The following is a 24,607-nucleotide window of genomic DNA, read 5'->3' as shown; positions in this document are numbered from 1 at the left end:
ACTGAGGCTCAGAGAAGTTAAGGAACTTGCCTAATATTTCCCTATTAATAAGTAGTAGTGCTGGGATCCAACCTGGGCACATATGAATCCAAAGACTCTGCTCTTTCTGCTATAATGTATTCACTATAATCTGCTATCTACACTAAAAGTAGTCAGACATCTGTGGATATATAAACAGAAAAAAGAAAAATTAAAGATACAAAATTTTAATGATGGCCTGAGCCTATTGACCCACAGGGCAACATTCTATTGATTTGGCCAAAACTCTTCCCAAAATTTGCAGCTCTGGGCTTCTTTGTACAACAGGGTGATTAGGTTAGAAGTACAAAATAAATGGCCATCTGAGTGATTTCCTCAATTGTCAATATGTGATCAACTTTCTCCAGGCTAAATACTTCCATCAGACACAATTGGGAGACTGTGGGCAGAGGGTGAAGATTTCCTTTTAAAGCCACAATTGTAGTCTAAGAATAATGGGGGACTTTATGAATAGCTGACCTTCTTTGAAAAGATTGTTGGCTTTTTTCTTCTTGATGGTACCCATTCAGTATATTTTATATATATGCATGTAAACTCCAGCTCAAATAGAAAAGGACACATTTGAATTCCCCGCAAAAACAGTTATAATTATTTCCTAGACAGTGCCTGTAGATCTGCTACCTGCATCCATAGCCACACCCAGTTCCAAATTACATAATATATTAACAGCCTCAAACTCACCAACCAATGGAGCCTGGAATTATTCTTGCTGCCCTTGGTACCCAAATATCCACAGACTCACATTTTTTACCTAGTTCTACCATGTTAATCAAAACTTCACCGTGGAATTTCTAGTTGTTTGTTTCGCTCGGCAGTTTCCTTCCAAACTCGATGCAACACACTTCTCCGTTGTTGCTCTTTAACCGGGGCCCTGAAAAAGTTGATGGCTTCCTCTCTGAGAGTCCAAACACGATGCCAGGGATCTTGTTCTGAATAACACCACATTCTACCCAACAATGCTAGACTTCCTCGGGTATTGACTCAAACTGGAATAGAGTTGACCATATTCCTTTGGGCACTGTAGAGAAAGCTCTTGGCCCCAAGAAAGAAATACACACTCAGGGGCAGGCCCCAGTCACACCCAATCCCTGCTCCCTATTCTTCCTAAAGAGCCTGAGTTGCTGTGGATCCAACATGTCTCATTCATGTGAAATACGCATTCATTCCTGCCTCTCTCTTTCCATTCCATTTTTATTATTTCATGCTCCTCTTATTTTAAGCCTCTACTACAGCTATTCTATCATTCATCTCCAATCCATCTTACATATAGTTGTCAAACTGATCTTCCCAGAATTTCACTTTGTTTATACTACCCCTTTTTAAAAAGACTTTGTAGCTTCCTATTGTCTGAAATAACCTGAAAAATATTAACTATGACGTAGAATACCCTTCACAATACAGTTCTTCTGGTCTTTGCAGACGTACCTCCTCTGTACTTCCTCACTCCTACCCTACATGCTTATCCAACTTGACTGGTCTTTATTCTCTGATCACTCACCTTGACTCTTCTCCCTACCTGAAGGAACCCCACCTCCTACTTATCCATCTGTTTCTATTTACCAGTTTTTCAAGGCCTTTTCCTCCATGAACCTTCCCCTTTTAAAGAATCCCACAGTTAAAAGAAACTTTGAAGTCATGGAGTCCAAGAATTTATTTCATGATATACACATCTCTAAAATATCATCTATTAATGGTTTCCTAGTTTATATCTAGTAACAGGGAAATTGGTACACAGGCTAAGGTACAGACTGTCTTATCTATATATTGCCAGTGTCTGGTACATTTTAGAAACATTGTATATACTTGAAATATATTTGCTAAATGAATGAGTAAATAAATGAATGCATGATTGTTTACCTCTTAGGGCAGAAGTCAGCAAACTTTTTCTGTAAATGGTCATATAGTAAATATATTTGTGGGCTGTACAATCTCTGTCACAACTATTCAACTCCGCTATTATCGCAGGAAAGCAGACATAAACAACATATAAAAAAGCGTGGCTGGATTTGGCAACCTGTGGTTTGTCAGCTCCTGTCTTAAGGCAACACAAGCCATCTTGAGACAGCTTTTAGTATTCTTCCTCATGTTACTTCAAATCTCTCTAGCTAAAATTTTATGATACTTATTCAGATGTTCTAAAACAATGTGCATGCTTCCTCTGATCATGTTCAATTCCTTCAGCCATTCCGTGTGTTATTTTGAGTTTCTTCACTAACTTAACCTTTCTTCCAGATTGTGTTCCATTTGTTTATGGATCTCATAAAATCTGGTATCCAAAACAAAAAGTAACGCTCCATATTGACATGACAACTGACAAGTAAAGCAGGTTCATTTCCTACCTTCCTCTATATACCACAGGTGTAATAATAAAGCCTAAAATAGCATTAGTGGGGGGGGGAGACATATCACATTTCCTGTTAATTCATAAGTCATACTTAAAGCTCTATACTCTCGTCTAAACCCTTCTCTATTAAGTAGTGTTTTGAGGGAGAGAGAGAAGGGACCACATACAGAATCTCATATTTGTCATTATATTGTTTTCTTATTTTCTTTTAAAAGACTGAATGATACTAAGGACTATTTTAAAATTAATAAAACATCTATAATGATGCTCATCAAGTGCATGATGTTCCCTTTAGTTCATCACTCAATGATTCGCCATCTTTGTCCTATCCAGTCTATCTGTTTTATTTCATCTATTCACACATGCCCTCATGCACTCATTCTAAGATATTTATTGAGTGCTTACTATGCACCAGTTACTGTGCCAGGCATGGAGACCCAATAGTGAGAAAAGAGACACATTCCTCTTACATAGTGCATACAGTCTGCTTTGACACCAGCCCACGCAATGCGTTGTGCAATTCCTGAACGCTCAACACAAATTCCACATTTCTTGCTGTCCCACGTGATCTCTAAGATCTTTCTCACTTGTTCAAACATAATTCCATTGTAATCCAGTTTCCCATGTGTTCCCTGACATTTGGTTCTGGCTCATATTTATGATTCCATTTGTTTTTGTCTTTCCATTGAAGTCTTGTCTTTTTGAATATTCCTTTTGGTTTCCCTTCAGGGATGCTGGCTTGGAGTCACCCGACCAGCTGTCTCTGATCTGGACTACCTCAAGTTGCACTTCCTTCCTGTCCTAGCTTGCCTCTTGAGACCTAACTTTAACTCAAGTCAAGGAAGAATGTTGCCCAGAAGCAGATAAACAGTTGAAGACGGGGTATAGACTAAACCCTGGCCTCCAGATTCCCTGTCTAGTGTTTTTTTAACCACACTGTTCTGCATCTCCAGAGTGGTAGAAAAGCATGATTTCAAATTAGTTAACCTGGTCTACTTTTGCTAGCCCTGCTAATAGGACCAAACCAAACAAACAAAACAAATCTGCCTTTGCTGTCTTACAGGTGCCCCCTCTGCACTTCTTATAAACTGCCTTCTCATCTCCAAACCATTTCCCTGGCCCCATGCTGACACCTGTTCCTTCCAAATTTACCCTACAAATTATGACATTGCCCCAGCCCCTCTCTGTTATGTAATTTAAAATTAGAGAATTTTAAACATTTTTTTAAAAAATACATCCAAATATAATTCTTACAATATAATTTTCCACTCTGATAAGCACTAGACTGGAGAGACCTTTGTGTTACAAAGTGAACCCCACGCCTTTATATGTAAGTCTTTATGTGTTTGTTGGTCTGCTTTTTGGTATGTATCTTTGTGATGTTAAATGTAGTGAACCATGTCATTATCCATACTGACAGTGACTCAGCTACATCAGTTATGTGTGTCACAGGCAAAAATTGACTCTCTTCCCTGAATCTAAGAAAATTACTCACTCGAACCTGGGGAGCCATTAGCTGATGCCAGATGTACTGGCATTATAAGTCAAGGTAAGCTCCTTGCAAGTAGGTCATGTACTTCCTTTATCTCCCACAACCCTGGTTATAATGATGAGTGAACTGCTGTAAATCTATGTTGCTGTCATTCTGAACTTTGCAGGTTTACATGTTAATGACTTTGCTTAAGAATAATGAATGACTCCAGAATATATTAGAAGGCCCAACTGTGCAGTTCTACAGTCTTATCAATCATTAGGTGAATGATGGTCTAGTAAAGGTGGTTCTGGAAGTCTGGAAGAGTCCTCAGCCTAAAGTTCACTGAGTGGAGTATACTGTACAAAACTAACTAGTTCTTGGTGGAAAGTCCCATCCATTAACTTCATGCTTCATTTGAAGTGTTTCCTAGCTCCTTGCTTTGCTTTATTGACCGACATCTCCACTTGGGCTAGATAATGCAGCTTCTGTGGCGAGGTTCTTATCCCAGTCACCAAAATTGAAACCTTTTTCATCCTTCTGATGTTTTGAGAATTTCTCTGAAGTCTCCCATTTAAAATGGTGTAAATAACCTTTTGTCCACTAACTGAAGACAAGTAAAAGAAAACTAAAGCTAGTAGGCTCTTCCCTGATGTGTAACAATTGTTATCTGCCTCACTGTGGCCAGATTAGATACATTTCTTGGAATTCTCTTGTCTTGGTTTTCTGTCAGAGGAATTTTATCTAACATTTGTGTTTATTTATCAGGTTAAGCCTTTAATGCAGTACAGTGGTGGGATAATATGACTATACCAATGATGCCACATACATTTAAATAGAAGAGTATTATGATTTGATCCAGAATTAAGAGTTAGAAAATGAAATAAAGGAATTGGTAATGCAGAATTTCTTCAGGAACAGCATGAAGAGGTACAATGATTTCCAGACTTGAGACTACAGAGAGATGGCGACCACTGAGTTGTACTGTTCATTGGTTGTAAAATCCTAACTGCATTCTCTCAAAATTGCACAGAATTAGGTAACTTCTGTTTTCTGATTGTCATAACTGCCTTTAATAATATTTTACTGGACCGTAAATTGTTCTGACTACATTTCATGCCTGATAAAATCCTTACATTTATGGTAGAAAATGTAAGCCTTTGTTCTGTAACTAATCTTTTAAGTTTTCTGAAACAGAGAAGTCTTGAATTTTATTCCTAGAAAGTCTCATGATTAAAAGTATCATATTCTTCCTTGAAAATAGGCTAGCACGATTAGGGATTTTGGTAAAACTAACCTTGAAATTAGTGTTGAGATACATTTTATAGGAGTGTATATATATATATATATATATATACACACATACATATATATGTATGTACAGTAGTCCCCCCTTATCTGTGGTTTCACTTTCTGCAGTTTAAATTTCCTGTAGTCAACTGTGGTCTGAAAATATTAAATGGAAAATTCCTATGATATTGTGATTTATAAGAAATATCTATCTGGTCATTCAGATGACCAAAGTACATTTCTCATATATGTTTGGTATTTGTCCACAGTCCTTGGCTAACAGCTCCCAAAAACCTTTGGAATTTCTTAGGTGTTGAGAGTGATAAAAAGTGTCTTTTGTTATGTTAATGAGGTGACTTTTGGCCCTTACCCAAATTTGGGGGCTGGTTGCAGGAGAACCAGCTGTGTGATCAGAGGATTGGAACTTTCAGTTCTGATTTCCAGGGAGTGGAGGGGGGCTTGAGATTGAATCAATTGCCAACACGCAATGACTTAGTCAATCATAACTACACAGTGAAGCCTCCATAAAAACCCAAAAGGACAGCTGGTTAGCCCCCTTTTTCAGAGAGCTTCCACGTTGGGAAATCCACATGCCACGGTACTGGGACCCAGGCTCCATGAGGACAGAAGTTCCTTTGATCAGGACCTCGCCCTATGTATCTCTTCATCTGGCTATTGATTCATATACTTTAATATCTTCTGTAATAAATTGGTAATCTAGTGAGTAAACGGGTTTTCCTGAGTTCTGTGAGCTCTTCTAGCACATTAATCGAACCTGAGGAGGCGTCATTGGAAGCTCCAGTTTGTAGCTGGTCAGTCAGAAGCACAGACAACAACCTGGGCTTGTGGCTGGCATCTGAAGTGGAGGGCAGTATTGTGGGACCGAGTCCTTTACCTGCAGAATGTGGTGCTATCTCTGGGTAGATACTGTTAGAAATGAGTTGAATTCTCAGACACCCTGTTGGCATCCAAGAACTGCTTGTTGGTGTGGGGAAGCCTATACACACACACACGTTGGAATTGGGTCCAGGAACCTTTTGCAATTCCAGAAATAAACGATTCATAGTTTTAAACTGCACACAGTTCTTAGCAGTGTGATGAAATCTTGCACTGTCCCATTTTCTATCCCACCCAGAACATGAATCATCCCTTGGTCCAGCGGATCCTCACTGTACACACTACCTGATGGTTAGTCACTTAGTAGCCCTCTCGATTATCAGATGACTGTCACAGTATCATGGTGTTTGTGTTCAAGTAACCCTTACTTTACTTAATAAGAGCCCCAAAGTGCAAGAGTAGTGATGCTAGCAATTCGGATATGCCAAAGAGAAGCTGTAAAGTGGTTTCTTTAAATGAAAAAGTGAAAGTTCTTGAATTAATAAGGAAAGAAAAAACATCGTGTGCTGAGGTTCCTAAGATCTATGGTAACTTTTATTACAGCATATTGTTATAATTGTTCTACCATTGTTAATCTCTTGTTGTGCCTAATTTATAAATTAAACTTTATCATAGGTATGTGTGTATAGGGAAAAATATAGTACACAGTCATGCACTGCATAATGATGTTTCCATCAATGACAGACTGCATATGTGACAGTTGTCCCATAAGATTAGTACCATATAGCCTAGGTGTGTAGCAGGCTATACCACCTAAATTTGTATAAGTACTGTAGGAAAGGAAGAAGTTTTCCTCTATCCTTCTAGGTACTTCTGGCTAGTCTAAGAATTAAATTGACATGAGACAGATTAACAGGAAAAAAACAAACAAAAGTTTAATCACATGTATACATGGGAGAAACCCAGGAAAACCAAGTAACTCACCAAAACGCCTGAAACTCTCACTTTAAATATCATCCTCAGCTAAAGATAAAAGAAGATGTTAGGGGTGGGGAGAGTCAGGGACTTCAAAAAGAGGGAAGGCAATTCACAGGTAGGTGAAAAGGAGCAAACGTTTAGAAAACAAGTGTTTGGCCTCACAGAAACAGAAGAACACCAAGGAGAGCCCAACACACAGGCTTTACTAGGTTCCTGCTTGTCTGCCACCTAATTTGTGTTATGCTAAGGTGATAGCTCGCTTCCTGAGACAGGTGTTTTTATCTGAATTATTTTAGGCAGTTAAGGGGGAGGTAAAAAGAAAAACTTTGAGTCTTTTGTTTCTTAAAAATGATCAGCCTAGAATAATCCTCATGTTGAACAGACACATTTTGAGGTGGCAAATTTTGTTCCCCTTCAGTACCCTCTATGATGTTCACATAATGACAAAATCACCTAACGATGCATTTCTCAGAACATAGCCCATCATTAAGTCACGCATGACTGTATGTAAATTCAGTACAATCTGCAGTTTCATGCATCCACTGGGGGTCTTGGAATGTATACCCCACAGATAAGGGGGGGACTACTATATATATTTTAATAAATTGTTATAAGTTAGTGTGTGTGTGTGTGTGTGTACATATCTACTACGTTATCTTAGTCTGGATTTCAAGAGGTACAAGTACATAGTTGAATGTTCCAATGGCAGTATAACTGTGGATATTGCGTAACACTGAAGAGTACTTTGTGACTTACAGGCTTAAACATATCGTTATTGACTGTATTTATTGCCTAGACAAAAATATGTTGAAAATTAGAATAAACTGTTCTTTATAGGAGACAGGAAAATACAATGGATAGGACACAGTCTTCTCTGTATTCAGTTCTCAGCTCCATGTATTCCGAATTTCATAATCTTGCTTTAGGTCATTTTTCCTGAGAAACAGACTCTGAGATGGAGGTTTTTATGCAGGAATTTTGTTGAGGAGTGTACTTGGGATCAATATCATTATAGATGTCCCAAATAGAAAAAAGGGGCCTGGCTTTGTACCCCTATATTGATCAGTCATTGGATGTGAGCTGCCTGTGGGACAAGGCATAATCTTGAGTAAGGCGGTTCCCTTTGGTGGAAGGAGGACATTTCCCAGAGATGGAGTCAGCTGTGAGCCATCAGGAGCCAACACTTCAAGGCAGCTGGAGGATGAGTGCCTTGTCCTGAAGCTGATCTGGTGATGCCCTGCAGCATCTACTATATCCACCCCTTGTGACACTCGGCTCTTCTTGCTTCATGTAATAAGTTTGTTCCTTCTGGGAACAGTTTCTTCAGGATCCTAGTAGGTTGCCTTTTTTTATGAAACCTACAAGAGAAAGATTAGTGGGAACATAGCCCCTACCAGTGCAGCTGGTGTCAAGGCCACAACTGATACCTCTTGTCTCTCTATTGTCTTCTCTCTTCCACTACTCATTCTGCAGTTCCCTTATCCTCTGCCAGCACCTCTACTGATCTATGTGGCTTACCTTGTGGGTGGCACAGACCATTACTGAGGGGTCTGAACCTCTCCTTACCATCCCTTCTTAGGCCGTGACTGCTGCACTTGCCCTTTCATCATCAAAAATAGACAGGGAAGTACTAAGACAGGCTCCGTGGATACCAGAAATTCTTCCCTGACAGCAGCCCTACCTCCTCCTGATAATCAATTACCCCCGCCAGGATGGTGACTCCTGTCCCTGCCGCCAGTCTCCTGGCACGGGAGCCCAAATGATGTTTAAGACATATCTTCAAGTTTAAGGAGACTCCTAGTGTGTCAGCTCATGAAAGTATTCTCCTTCTGAAAACCAGTCTGAAGATCCACACAGCCTAAATTGGTGGGAACAGGAAGCACAAAGTCTCCACTTAGGCTGCTGGGAGTGAGGCTAAGTTCAGCCTCTCCTACTTCCTCTCCTTGGTTCCTAGACCCGTGTATCCTGTTTCTTGGGGATGTAATACCAAAGCATGGTCATTGATTTAGAGTATGTACTGCGTCCTTTAGACGGCACCCCTTTATTGCAGGATATCATCTCCAAGTTGGTGCTCCAGCTGCACCTTTAAAAGGCTGTTCTCTTGATCTGCCAGGCCTGCAGCTTGTGGGTCATGCGCCTGTATCGGAACAAGTGGACCCCATGATTGTGCACCCGCTGCTGAAGTCCAAAGTATTTCCACTGGTCTGAGGTGATATTATGCAGTGTTGTGTACTGATGTACCAAACACTCTATAGGCCCTTGGATAATGATCCTGAACAAGGCCCTGCAGACAGGGAACCAAACCCTTATTGGGAATTTATTTCAGTTCTAGTCAAAAATGAATCACTACTCCTTCTAAGGTGGAAGAGGTCCAATGTCACCATCAGCTTTCCATTAGGTGGCTGGTCTGAGGGTTGGTCTCCTTGGGGTTTAGTGCTGAAATTGAAGTTGAGCACTGGCTCCTGTTGGCTATCAGGTTGGACAACTCATCAACCTTTTAGTGTGTGGGAAAACAGAAATCTATATTGTGTGGCCCACATGAAACAGATGGGTTCCACTGAAAGAATGAAGGGTAGGTTATTCTAAGGCTTAAAACAGAAGTGTAGGGGCCGGCCCCGTGGCTTAGCGGTTAAGTGCACGCGCTCCGCTACTGGCAGCCTGGGTTCGGATACCGGGCGCACACCGACGCACCGCTTCTCCAGCCATGCTGAGTCCGCGTCCCACATATAGCAACTAGAAGGATGTGCAACTATGACATACAACTATCTACTGGGGCTTTGGGGAAAAAAAAAAGGAAGAGAACTGGCAATAGATGTTAGCTCGGAGCCAGTCTTCCTCAGCAAAAAGAGGAGGATTAGCATGGATGTTAGCTCAGGGCTGATCTTCCTCACAAAAAAAAAAAAAAAAAAAAAACAGAAGTGTAGGGGGAGAATGGAACTTCTTGGGCAGGATATTAGAAATATAGTAAAGCTGAGAGAAGGACCAAGATTGGATCCTGGAAGTTTCCAAGCTGCATTAGATGGTAAACCAGTGGCTAAAATGTAGTCTACTAAAAACTCACTAATTTATATTCTTTGTTCTTGCCTTTTTTAATTTCCTCTTTTGTTTGCCCTTAGTTTCTGAATTTCTTTTTAATCTTAGTTTCTTTTTGATAAAGGCTGGCCAATTTGTCTGGTCGAAAGAACAGAGGCCAATGTAGAAAATTGGGCAAATAAGTTACCTCAGTGAGCCTCACTTTCCTCATTTATAAAATTGAAGTAAAAAATACCTGCCTTGCAGATTATTATAGGATTTAAAAACATGTCTATAAAGTACTTGTACATGGTGGGTGCTCAATCATTGCTTATTAATATGGGAAACAATCCTAAGCGATCACTGCTGTTCAGCAGGAGAGGATAGGGCTTCCATCCTTGCTTGGGGCCCTGGTGGTAGAGACTGGGCATCCTGGAAGTAAGGCAGGCAGATGAGAGGAGGTAGCAGAGCCCCACTTCCCTTCTTGCCTACGGGCTCATCTAAGAAGATTTTTCAGTGATAGACCTGGATCTTGTTTGTTTTCTTGTTGAAAAAGTATAACTTTTGTTTTTATATTTGGGTGGCCTTGATTCTATCTTTTTACACTTTTAAAAATTTGTTTCCTGCTTACTAAAACAAAAAAATACAGGCTTTCTACAAACATTTCAAGTGCTGAGTGTTCATTTATCATGGGGGAAAAGTTCCTTCCTCAACCTGTTACTAAAAAATAAATACTTTAAGTATTTGGTATCTATTCCTCTAGGTTTTTTCCTATGCAAAGTCAGATGTCACATATACGTAAAAAAATATACATTTTAACAAAAGCAAGATCATATTATGCATACTGTTGCACAACTTGCTGTTTTAACTTAACAGTGTTTCAGGGACATTTTTCCAGGATAGTGTGAATTCATGCTTTTTAATAATTTTAGTGTCCTACTATATTCTATTATACCATAAAGTATTTGGTGGACATTTGGACATTAGGTTTTCACTATTTAAAACAATGCCACAGTGAATGCTCTTATGCTTCTAATATAAATTCTAGAAGCAGAACTGTTGGGTCAGAGGACATGAAAAATTTTAATTTTAATGAATAATGTCAATTGCCCTCCAAAAAGATGGCATCAAATTTCACTCTGAGTAGAGGTTTTATTTCATTCTCAGTGTTAATGGTATGAATTCCGTTATTAGGAGTAAGGGTCACAGCCAAGTGTCTTTCTGCCAGGAAGCAGAACACGCTGTGTAGGGACTAAGAAACACTGGTTTTGGAAAAGAGAGATTATGGTTGAATCAGTTCATCAAATGTGCACTGGTGCCAGTGAGTAAAACAGAGCTCATGAATAGATTTTCAAGTCGCACAGACTTGAGTTTTAAACCTTGATTCAATTATTTACTAGCTGTGTGATGTTAGGTAAATTACTCAATGTATCTGAGCCTTATAAAATTGGGATAATAATATCACTTACCTCATGGGGTTGGTATGTCGGTTAAATGATAAACATACGTAATTCACATATATCTGTATGTAATATACACAACGTTACATGCATGTCAGCCTGATTGTGTCAAGCCTGCCATATAGCAAATATTGAGTATTATTCTTATGCTTTTCCAGAATATATATCTGAGATCTCAACAGGATGTTTTATTTCAGTGTTTTTCTCTTACTTCCTCATTCCTCAAAGAGAACAATGACTAGAAAACATTGGTTGGGTAAATACTACATTATCATAATTACAATTTCCCTGAGAAAAGTGGCTTGCAGTTTGAATATTCAGCATCATAATTACAATTTCCATAAGGAATGTAGAACAGTTATTATAAACAACACAATAATCACTTGGTCCATAAGGGAGAACAGATTATTGGGAGGAGGGAGAAGCAGCAAAAGCCCGTGTTCTAATCGGCATTCAAGAGTAGAAATACTCAAAGAGTAGAAATACACAACCTGAGAATAAATTGTAATAGCCTCTTGAAATACTCTTGTATGAATTTATCGAAAAAAATCTTATCATTACGGCAAATTTCCATGGGTTGATTAAGTGTTGCCTATATATTATTTTCTTATATATAATTTAGTTTTATCATTTTTATTAAGCATCCCCTCTGTATCTCTACTCATTGTCATTTATAATTGCTATGCCTCCAAGAAATTTAAAAAAGCAAACTATCACAAAATACAAAAAGCACAAACTATTTAAGAAACAATTTAGAGAGAGAAAAAGTTTTATCAGAGTATTTCTCTCTCAACGGATAAATGTGTCTCCTTTGTCAAGGGAAAATGGGTAAAAGTTTTTTAAAAAATGTTCTTTTGACTGCTGTGTTGCCTTAATTGGCTTTCACTTAAATTTCCTTTTTTTTTCCTTTTTTATTTTTTCAGGTGAGATGAGCAAAAAAGTATGCAGCTTTCAAGGTTGATACTTTTCATGGTGTTTTAAAACCTCTTGTTAATATGAGACAGAGTATAAAAGAGGCAGAGCAAAATATATCCTTAGCTTTTCACAGATAGTAATTAGAGGACATTACATTTTAATGTTCTTCACTCATGGATGGAAAAGTACAACGTAGATTGTAACAGAATGCACTATAGCAATGCAACATAGTGTCAGATTCAATCTTTGGCAAATTTGTGAAATTGGAAATATTCAATATTTTTCCACTCCATCCACCCATCTATCCATCCACCCATCCATCCATTCATCATTCCTTCCACCATTCATATATTTTTCCGTGAATACTTATTACATTCATACTGTGTACAGGGCCCTGTCATCTGATTTCCCTCTATTCATACTTTGTTTGCCTGACCTTCACCGTATTTTCAATCCCAACCTTTTCCATCCCTTCTTGCTATCTCTTGACAATGAACCTTCACCTGTTTCACGGGTCTTCAATTTAACTTGCCATATCTGATAAATGAGCAGGATTTCCACAACATTGCTCAGCTAATATGTGTGTAGCGGTGTCTACTCCCAAATAATTGGAGCAAGGAGGAAATCATTAGTGTGACAATAAGGAAATGACTTCTCTCTGTAATAATGAACTGCATGATGTCTTTCACTATTGTGTAATATATATTACTATACGTAGACTACTATCGTATATATAATATAGTTACTAAGTTATAATACCCGTTACCCTACCTCAAAATTCTAGTATACAAGTCTTCTTTCCCTGTACCTGTTAAACAATCTTAAGACTTTCTGACCAGGAACAGATGTGTTACTACTATAAACTTTAAGATGAGCAAACATTCCAGACACACATGACATGGCTCTTTGAAAGAACGGCAGTGGTGGATTGAGGCGAACCTCATGGGGGGCAGGGACTGAACATGTTCTGCTGAGCAAGGGCTAGGAAATGGAAATTAATAGTAGAGTCCTCCTTACACTAACTTAAGATGCATAAATATTGTTTTAATATGGGGGGCTGTTTTATTGTTTCATTTTAATGAATATTAGTCTACTTTCTTTAAAAAGGCTTTCTCAATTTCCTTACTATCTTTGATTTCCCCTAACACATTTTTTAAACATACAGCCTTGAGGTCCTCAACAGAAAATTCTGCTACTAGAGGTGTTTTCAGAAACTTAGCTGTCATAATTGGGAAGGGAGTCCAGTGTCTGTCTGCCAATCTAATTTAATTTAACTAATCTAATCTAAAATAGTCTAAATTATCTCAGCCATCACACTGTTTAGTCATAATACTTATAGGCAGGCAGTGAGCAGTGGTTGAGAAGTTGGGCTCTAGAATCAGACTGCCTGAGTTTGCATCCTTTTTACCCGTGTACTATCTGTGTTTCTGGCAAGCTTATCAACATCTCTAATACTTGATTCTCTCAATTATAAAATGGGAGAAATAAGAGTATTTACCTCACAAAGTTGTTGAGGAATGCATGAGTTGTATTTACGGATCACTTTGGCATGTTGTAAGAATGTAGTACATGATAGTTGTCATCGTAATTGCTTTGCTATTATTGCTGTTATTGTAAAGCGTTATTACTAGGGGCAGGCAGCATCTTCACTTGTCTGAAATAAACTCTCATGGACTTGATCTTTAATGTATTACCATAGCAGACATATTCATTGTATGGTAAGATTTTGTTCCACGTGAAAATATAGATAATGTGGAATTGTCCACCAACTTGTGACATCTTCTTGCAGCAAACTGCGTCTACTTTTTTTTTCTAAATATAGGGTTTTGATAAATATCACCAAGGTGAGGGAAATAAGCAATTTGAGTGACTGCTGAAGGGAGGAGGAGAGAATCAGTGGTAGCAAGGAGGGAGTTGATGGAAGGAGAGGTTTGGTGCCAACTTTTAAATCTTGCTCAGACAGAAACTAGCATCGTCTGGGGCTTTGTGTGCAGAGTCCCTTCATCATGGCGATGTGAAGCCTGATAGGTGGAGGGGAGACTGCAGAGTGGTGGGAGACAGGAAACTTGCAGCAAAGGTTGGAAGTCATTCTTCCCCGGCAGTAAAAGTGATAGGAAAGCTGAAGGGCAGGACAAAGGGATGGAACTAGAGCCCCTGCCTCTTGGTGGGATTTGAGTGTGTTGTGTGTATAGATTGTCCGTGTGTCTCATAGTAGATGAGGAAGGCCAGCCCTCCCTCAGTTGAGACTGGCCAGTGACCTCAGACCAGGTCCCAACACGCAAAGGCCATCCAACAGCAGCTTCATGGTGCTGGAGCTCATGGTGAGCTCAAAGGGAAGGGGTCTGAGTGAAAAGATCCCGCTGACTTGAGACAACAGACACTCTGAAGTCCACTGGATTGATGGCATAAGGATGGGAGATTTGCCAACTTCGCACACAAGCCCCTAGATTCATTTTGACACGTGTTCTGGCAAGTATGTAAACATGTCAAACTTAGACTTTCTATAAGGAAAGAACCCTCTCTGATCCACTTGAGAAAATGACACTTCTAATTCAGTGTCATAGACATTGCCAGGGGTATCATATCCAAGTAAAACAAAATAGTACTAAAAATTCTTACTCTGGTCTCTCAGATAGCAAGATTCAAAACTGAATTTATATATAAGCATGCAGGGATGAAGGGTAGTACAGCTCTACAATGACAAGGGTTCTTATCTATAAAGATCTGAAACATCACTGGGTTGAGATGGAATTATAGTCTCCACGCTGGACTCCACAGATCAATGGTAAATCTGAATTATCTCCAATCCTGTGCAAGTACGGTGGTTAAGGAGAAATTAAAGAAAAAAATATTTGTGATGGCTCCAGACCTACCTCCAGAAAATACTTAAGTATTTGATCAAAGCAGCCCCCTTTTGAAGCTGCCTATGACACCCAGTCTATCCCTACAATACCCTATGGGCACTCTGCACTTACGTACGCTCTACATAGATGATTCTGATGGCTTGCATTAGCCACTGTAGATATGCTCCTGTCTCTCTCATGAAAGGGGATCACAGTTACAGATTTTTAGGTCTAAACAATACTTCAAATATTATTCATTTTAGTCTTCTTTCTTTATTTAAAAAAAATTTTTTTTTAAATAATAAATTCAGGCTCACAGAATTTAAGCAAACTGTCCTAAATCATGGAGTTATTGGTGGCAAAATAGGGACCACGGTCACATTGCTTAACTTCCTCCTTGCCACGGGCCATCCAGACTGCTCGGGAAAGAAGATAGGAAGGTCTTTGGTGTGAGATGGAAATTATTTAGGAAACACTGCATTCTACGCCCTCCTGTTGCCTGAATTGTTCTTTATCTCTTCTATTGTTAAGCACTTCTCAAACCATCTTACTGCCCTGACTATATCATGAGTTCCATAAGGATAGAGCTGATGGCTACTATTTCTTTGTATCTTTGCCATATTTATAAGGTTCTAAATAAATATTGTGCAGTTTATTTTGATTCTAAACCTTGTCAAGAACACTGAACCCCTACCTCTCTTCTGGCTTAGTGAGTTCTATTGATATTATTTGTAAAAGACTTAGAAAAAAAATCGAAATCACTGAAGATGACCAGAGAGCAGACAAATATAGTTGGGTTTTGGTTTTGGTTTTGGTTTTTTTTTTTTTTGCCAACTCTGCTATAGGATTAGAGAAATAATAAATATATCAAAAATCAACTCATTAAGGGCTGGCCTCAATGGCCTAGTGGTTAAAAGTTTGGCATACTCCGCTTTGGGGGCCTGGGTTTGGTTCACGGGCATGGAATGACACCACTCATCTGTCAGTGTCCATGCTGTGGTGGTAGCTCACATTAAAAAAAAAAAAAAAAGGGGGAAGATTGGCAGCAGATGTTAGTTCAGGGAGAATCTTTCTCAGCCAAAAAAAAAATCAACTCATTGAAATAGTATGTGCTTATATATGTGTATATTTTAGGATGTGAGTGAGGGGGAAGTAGTCATAAAGAAACATTTAAACAATTTCATTTAGCTGGGATAACTTGGGCTTAATGACTTGCAAACTAAACTATTAGAGGGACTGGCGAGGATAGAGAATGCCAGTTGAAAATCTGAATGTATGTTTGGGCAGATAGTAAGGAGGGTCCAGAGGCTAAATATTAAAAAGAATGGACTCAATTTTTTTAAATGCAGAAGAAAGGTTGCAAATAAGAAAACTAGTTTCCTTTTTATTACAGAACCTAAATTAATTTCCTTTTGTACTTCCTGTGTATTTGAAAATTGGATGTAGCTCTTATTTCCGTGTCAGAAGCTGTTTAATATTTTCACACTGGGAGCAATGTGTTTAGATTTGAGCCCCACAAATTGAGATGACTGTAAATAATCCGTTTTGCCCTGCTTCTATATAGAGTGTCATTCAAGGAAACACAGATTAAACAATGATTATAAATCAAAGAGAAATTCCAACGTTCGCTTGGGTCTTTCAAAGATCGTTTAAGGTGATCAAGTTTATAACTCACAGCAACCCTCTTCATAATTCCCTTTCTCCATCCATTAATTTATTCACACTCTGCAATGTTTCGAATCTTCTCACACATCAGAATATTAAACTCACCTTAAGCCCTAGTTCTTGCAGTTTCTGTAATATATATCTCTCTCTCCTTTTTCCAACATTTTATTATGTAGTTCAACCTAGTCTCTCCGCCTATAGTCTGCCCTCTGTTTCTCTCACCTCTCTGATTTTATTTTGGCACACTCTCCAGGTTTTCTGATGAGAGAAATTAAAAACTAAGGCAGATTGTAGAAATGCTAAGTGTTCTAGTGTTAGTAAATCTTGTCCCACCCATATGTATTCTGCATATGAATATATATACATATAAAGTACATGTACGCATATATACATGTACAGCAATGAGGATGGTGATGTACTCAAAATTATGCTGTTAGTAGAAGAGATAGGCAGAGGCAGCATGCATAGTAGACAGAGCAATGGATTCACTTCTAGTTGAATCAGGTGATTATTATTAGTATTATTACCATATTATTATAGCATTACCTGGTTTTTTAAACTATGAAGCTGTATTTTTTGTTGTTAGTGCCATCAAGTGGATTCCGACTCCTAGCAACCCTGTGTACAGCAGAGTGGAACCCTGCCTGGTCTTTTTGCACCATCTCGTCACCCTCTGGCGCTACGTCAGATGATGCTCCACTGCTATTCACAGGTTTTCGTGGCCAATTTTTTGGGAAGTGGGTGGCCGGGCCCTTCTTCCTAGTCTGTCTTAGTCTGGAAGCTCTGTTGAAACATGTCCACCATGAGTGGCCTGGTATTTGAAATCCTGGTGGCATAGCTTTCAGCATCACAGCAACACACAGCTGCCACAGTCTGACAACTGACCGACAGCTGGTGTGGTTCCCAGACTGGAAACAAACCCAGACCAAGGTGGTGAGAGCGCCAAATCTTAACCACTAGACACCCAGGGCTGGCCATGAAGCTGTATTACCTTGATAAAAATGAAAGCTAAATTTAAATGTATTTTTTTAATATAAACAATTTTGTAATTTACTCTAGCTTTAAATCCTGACCTTGCCACTTATCTTGGGAAAATCATTTCCTCTTTTATTGTTTTTTTTTTTCCTAGTTTGTTGGCTTATTGGGTTTTATTTCGATTTTCCTCATAAAGGAGCTAATTCAGGCGAATGATCCCAGCTTAATGTCTGACACAAAGCAGTGAGTCCTCCAACATTCATTTCCGTTTCCTTCTTGAAGGAGCTGAGAAATGTGTTAGCTGTTTTCAGATATCTGAAGTAGTCTCATGTGGAAGAGAGATGATTAAGCCTATGGTTCCAAGTGATGATATAAGAAACTAGAAGGCTCAAGGAGACATATCCAGCTCAATATATGGAGGAACGTTATTGTAAAACATGGCTGTCCCAAGGCACAGGTAACTTGTGAGTTCCTCCACGGTGGTTTTCCAAACACAGCCTAAGGATCATACAATAGGGTGAAATATAAAGGAAATGGTAGTGCTGGGAGGTCAACCAGGTAATGTTCTAGGTTCTTCTTTCCTATAGACTGGATGATACTGTGGTCCTGTTTCTACTCCAGAAATACAAAGACCACCAGGGAAGCAGTTTTCAGTTATTAATGTAGTAGCTGTAGAACTTCTAAGAGAAAGCAACAGGCTTTGACTGCTTTAAGCAGTAAGAAAAATGTAAAAAGTAGAATTACAGCAATCTTAGCCAAACTTGACCCCAGATTTAACATTGTGAGAAAGTACAAAGACCCCACAAACAGTCAGGGTGTAGTTCTAACATCTCGTTTGAAAGCAGTGCAGCTCTCCTGGGAAAGGACCGACTCAGGCTGGCTCTCACTACGAACTCCATGCTTTCCTGTCACACACAAGCAGACCCCGACTTGTATGTATCCTCTGCCCAGGAACACCCATCCTTTCTCTCCTCCCTCTGCCTCTAAGGCCTCTGGACTAGTCTCAAACTAGGTACATTTCCCATAGGCAAAAGAGAAACCAAAAAGACCTGTGACAGGTGGGAACTTTGTACCTCTTAGCTCTTGTCTTTATTCTTTAAATCTGAAAGAAAAGGTTAAATCTCCAAACAGGTGAAAAAGCGTACCCAAAACCACTCTTCACTTCCATTGGCCTCGTCTTCTCCCTCCCTTCCCCAGCGTGGCTTTCTCCCAGGTCCCTTCAATTGCCCTCCTTCTCCTCACCTGCTACCTCTGAAATCGACCCTCACCTAGTCTGCTGGAGCCCCTTTAGGGCAGGAGTGGGGCTCCAGGATCTTATATCACAGGATGTTGCAGATTTGCCTTCTGATAAAGGCCCTTCTTGTTTGTGATACAGCCTGTTTGAAGACAGGGACTGCCTCTGCAACAGATCCAGCTCTTAGCTTTTAGCCATATTTCTACTGGCCATCCAATACCTAGGCAATTAATTCCAGTTAATTAATTCCAATTAATTTTTCACAATCTGATCCAAGTGACACTTCCAATTTCCTGTCCTGATCTTCCCCTGCCAAGCTCCCTTGGTTCCAGCCACACTAAGCTCTTCACATTTTCTCTACTGAGAATGTCCTTCCCCCTTATCTCCTCTTTGGCACACACTGACCTTGTGAACTCAAATATCTCCTCCTCCTCTATGAGATCTTCTCACACTCTCCCATTCAGGCTTAGATAGGAATCCCTCTGTGTTTCCAGAACATTTAGCTCATACTTCTATCATAACACTTAACGTCTTGTGTTATGATTTATGTCTTTGTGAGTTCATCTTCCCTACTTGTTTTCTCAAATAAAAGCATCCTATTCTTTTTGGTATTCACAGTACCTAGCATAGTGTGTGAATCACAGCAAGAACCCAATAAATGTTATTTGAGTGAATAAAATAAATAAGTAAATGAATGAGAGTATCTACTATAGACTGTGCCTTTTTAAACAACTGATCTAGAAGATCAGTCGTTAAACAGAGAAAGCTTCAGTAGACATCTTGCACATCTGGACAATTGTAATGCAAAATATTTACTTAGGAGGCAAAGAGAGAGCCTCTTTTCCTGTGGAAATATAAAAGAATTTTTGTTTCAAGGAAAATTACATTGAAAAAAATAACTGTCTACAGTAGAAGAGACTAAGTTTATATCTTTGGGGACATTCTCTTGTCTTTTTATATTACAAGAGTGAACAAGATTTAAACCAAGCAGCCAGTGTGATGATGTCGCCAGACACCTAATAAAGAGGAAGATCAGAGAGTTGTGTAAAATGACAGGTACCTCAGCAGATTCCAGGTCTCAGCCATTAAACACAGAACAAAGTGATGCTGTTTCTGAGGACCACCAAAAGCGCTTGATGTCAGCTCCAGCAGCATGGTGCCATTTTGACTGTGGTGTTCATCTTACCTTGTATCCCAGTTAGAAAACAATATAGAGAAAAAATAACGCAAACAGCAGTAGATGGTGCTCAGAACAGAGAGACAGCATCTGAAACAAACCAAACTCTTGCAAAAAAGAATGAAAAATTATTTGTAGGCAATCCCTTACAACACGTCCTTTTCTCTCACAGAATAGACCATAACATCTAATCCTATGAAGCATCTCAAAGAGTCATCTTCAGCGAGAGTCCACATTGTACAGCTCACTATATATTTCAGTCTCTTGGGGAGCTTATAATTACTACTATTTTAAGATAGAAGAGAAGTGAAGTGGGTAATATTTCTCCTGGTGACTTGTGTGACCACCAGGGGTCATAGCCATCTTTACCCAAAGAGCAAATACAGAAAATACTTCACATTTTTGTACCTAATGAACATAATTACAACAAATATTTCCTCTTTTCAGCTTTCTTTACCAAAAAGGAAACTTCAAAACCATCTTCTATTTGGAGATAAAGGCAATGCTGGGAACATAGTGTGAATGTGGGCTGGAAGAGGAACACAAGGCAAAAAGACAAGCACAGGTTACACACAGAGAAGGGTCTGGGTTTGGAAGGGAAGAAAGGAGAGAAATATTTCTTAGCACTTATTGAGTGCTGAGCATTGTGCTAAGTGCTTCACAAAGAATAAATCATTGGATATCTTTGTCTAATGTGAATAATACAAAGTTGACAAAAATACCAGTGTATATAGTATAAAACATTATCATAGATCAAACTCTTCTTATCTATAAGGCATTAATATCTGTAGAAGAGTTTACCAGTTTACAGCAAAGAAACTCAAACAGTACATCATATAATGTTGGACTTAGTTTCAGGTCTTAGGCTCTCGAGTCAAATCCAGGAGTCCAAATTCTTTACAGGACAAGAGGCTGAGCTTACAAAAGGATGCAAAAACTCCCTAGCCTTCGATATATGTATATATAAAACACTGCCTCATATATTTCAATCACATGCTAATTTTCATATAATAAAATAATTAAAAGTGTTCATCTGCTTAAATCTACACAAAAATCATTGTCAACTTCAAAGATGTCTAATGAGCACAGAAGTCTCAGAAATTGATCATGAAGACAACAGTAGGAATTTTTTTTTTTTTGTGAGGAAGATCAGCCCTGAGCTAACATCTGCCAATGCTCCTCTTTTTGCTGAGGAAGACTGGCCCTGAGCTAAGATCCATGCCGATCTGCCTCCACTTTATATGGGACGCTGCCACAGCATGGCCTGACAAGAGGTGCGTCGGTAAGCGCCTAAGATCTGAACCCGGGCAGCCACCAGTGGAGCACGAGCACTTAACCGCTACGCCATGGGGCCGGCCCCAGTAGAAATTTTTTTAATGCACTTAATTTTTTAAGTTTGTCTGAAATAAAGGATTTTTTTCAAGTGAACATATCCATGTAGTCTTGTCTAACCAGCTAATGCTAGTGAATCCACTGATTGATGAGGATGATTAATTTGTGAGCCTGTCAAAGAACAAATAATAATAAAGCTCCTGTGTTCCACATTTTATAGCTGGTGGTACCATCTGAGTTTCTTCATATTTCTAAAGAAACCCAAACCTCTGTTAGTTAGTGTGCCTATGACCTGAAGACTTGTCATTGGGAGCCAAAGATAGTTAGAGATAGGTCCTGGTTTGGCTCAGATCACGTCACATCTCAACAGAGGTACTGTTGCCCCTTCCTGGCAAACGATTGCTGATTCAGCTTGGTTTTCTGGATTTCTCACATGCTGCTCCTCGTCTCCATTTCCTTACCCTTGCTTTACTTCTCCTTCCCAAAGGACTGTTGCTTATATGTCATGGTTATTTCACTCCTCATTTATGTGACAGTCAGCAGAGCACAGGCTCTAGAAATGAACTATCTGGGATTGAATCCCAGTTTTTTTACATACTGTGTATGTCCTTGGACAGGTTACTTAAAATCTCTAAACCTGAGTTTCCTTGTCCATAAAATGGGGGATACATCCTAAGAGTTTCATGAATCTTAGGATAATCTGTTCAACATGCTTGGAGTGCAGTAGCTCCTCAATTGGTGTTGTTACTATAATGATATGATTATGCTGGGATAGGTGGAAAGATGTGAAAGTGGTTTCCAAGCTTGTAGACTTTCTCTACACTTTGACCATATGTATAATCAGTTCCCTTGAATTCTGACTTAGAAAATAAAGATGCAACAGACATTTCTTCTTTTGCTCAGTTGCTGGGAGAATGAGAACCAAATTCATATTGTCAGAATAAAAAACTTTTCAAAACACTTTTATTTTATCTTAGCTGCGAGAGGAGTTAGACTCCAATTCAAAGCCAAGTGACTTTTCTTACAGGTTTAGTTCTTCTTCTTCTTCTATTGCTCAGTCTTCCTTCTTGGTTTATGATACAGTGTCCATTTGTATTTGACTTCTGTGTTCCCTCAAATGCTTTTGAAACAAAGCAATGAAATCCTTACTCAAGCCTCCAGATGTCCTAGCATTAACTTCTCTCTCTCTCCCTCCAATATAGAGCATGTAGGGGAATGATCGACTTAGTTTGTTCTATCCCCATTCCCTGTGGATCTTTTTAGAATTGCATATTCCGATGCCCAGCCCTAGAGATTCTATTCTGTAGATCAGGGTGGAGCCAGAAATCTATATTTTTTAAGCAAGTACTATTCACCCAAGAAATTCAGATTTAGGCGATACTCTACCATCTTTGGAGAAGCAATGGCCTGTATAACGTAGTGAGAAAGAGCTGGAAATGAGCCTAGTTTCTAAAGTAGACTCAATCACTGTGTGACCTTAGAAATTCACTCCACCTTTCTAAGAATCAGTTTCTTAATTTTTAAAAGATGTAAAAAATCTATGGATGTCTGTTCTGCCTAACACGAAAAGTCGCTATAAAAATGAAACGAAATAATGTGTGTAACAGGAAGAAAAAATATATTAAATAGTTAAAGGACCATCTAATTTCAAATTCTAGGACAGGACAATATGAATTTTTAGAGGCAGATAGCTTTTTTCGTTGAAAATCAAGGCCCTAGAGCTGTGACCTCTGCTCCAGATGGAGGAGATATAGGGGATCCAGGATAGTGTTAAATCGGGGGTCATGATTCATGAGGGGACTGTGAAATCAGGTTGGTGGTGGCTCCAGCATTTTTAAAAAGAGTAGAATAGATTGGAATGGAATGGAATGGAATGGCATAGAATAAAATAAGATAGGGTAGAATAGGACAAGACAGGACAGGACAAAACAGAATGGGGCAGGGCAGGACAGGATAGGATAAAATAGAATAGGATAAGACAGAATAGAAAATACCAGAGAACATTGCCTGTAGGAAGAAGAAATTTAAAATAAAGCGTCTAAGATTTAAGTCTAGTTGTTTTTGTGCTAGTATTCCCTCCCAGCTTGTATTTTGATCTGTGTTTGGAGGTCATACTTAGGAGTGAAGGAGGTGAGACAGTGGCCAGCAGAGGGGGCAAAGCAGGGCAGCAAACAGACAGCATCAGTGGGCGCGATTGTGTGAGGGCATCAGGAATACAGGGGGAAGGACAGGAGGATATATGCATCCCTCATGACCTCAGAAATCTTGTGGAAGGCACGCGACTTCTCAGATCACGTAGAAACGAGTTCTGGAGAGGTTTCATTAGAAGTTTTTTTTTAAAAGAATGATCCTAGAAAGCTGGAGGAGGTGGACACTTGGTTTGCGTATGCAAAGCTTTGTGAACCACAAAGCTCACGACAGAGGGAAGATTGTACTTTGCAGGAGCTACTCATTCCTCGATGCACCAGCTACTCTTTTATTCCCTAACTACCTCTACTGAAACCAAAGTGTAGGATTATAATGAAAGATAGACCCTTTCTCTGGCTGCCAGGTTAGACATCTGAAAGTAAGCCTCAAAATTCATGTTTTCCCATTTTAACAAAAATATTGCCCTACTTAGTAAGTAGGTATAGTTAAAATAAACTGTGTGCACTATTTAGTTGTTACATTAATGAACACCATTTTGTGAGCTCATATCATGGGCTAAGTAGGTTACAACTATTGTCTCTTACCTTCTAGAACCCTAGGAGAAAAGCGTTAGTGTACACGCTTTATAGATGATCTTACTAAATGTCAGAGAGATTAAATGTTTAACCTCAATCCACATTAGTAGCAAATGATAGCAGAATTCACACCCAGGTCTCTACAATCGTATGCTTGCAACTCAGATCTGAGGGTAAACTGATGCTTGTGGACTAGTCTTGGCAGGTCTTCTCCATACAGAGCATTGGCTCTAAGAGAGAAGCATAGCTGCCAAGTCAAATAATTAAGCTAAACAAAAATATTGTGCGTTACCGGGGCCAACCCGGTGGCGC

General features: G+C 39.2%; 1 protein-coding gene across 2 annotated transcripts in view; it reads left to right on the top strand.

Moving 5' to 3' along the window:
- Window positions 1–12,357: 12,357 nt before the first annotated feature.
- The window catches only part of LINGO2 (leucine rich repeat and Ig domain containing 2), a 368,701-nt gene continuing 356,451 nt past the window's right edge, over window positions 12,358–24,607 (top strand). For both annotated transcript variants that reach the window (XR_009223485.1, XM_058565933.1), the window contains exon 1: window positions 12,358–12,387. The gene's annotated coding sequence lies outside the window, so the exon portion shown is untranslated. The remainder of the gene's footprint in view (window positions 12,388–24,607) is intronic.

Source organism: Diceros bicornis, chromosome 22, assembly GCF_020826845.1.
Source record: "Diceros bicornis minor isolate mBicDic1 chromosome 22, mDicBic1.mat.cur, whole genome shotgun sequence".
Classification (NCBI taxonomy): Eukaryota; Metazoa; Chordata; class Mammalia; order Perissodactyla; family Rhinocerotidae; genus Diceros; species Diceros bicornis.
The sequence above is the reverse complement of the archived record's forward strand: the minus strand, read 5'-3'. Positions and strand labels throughout refer to the sequence as shown.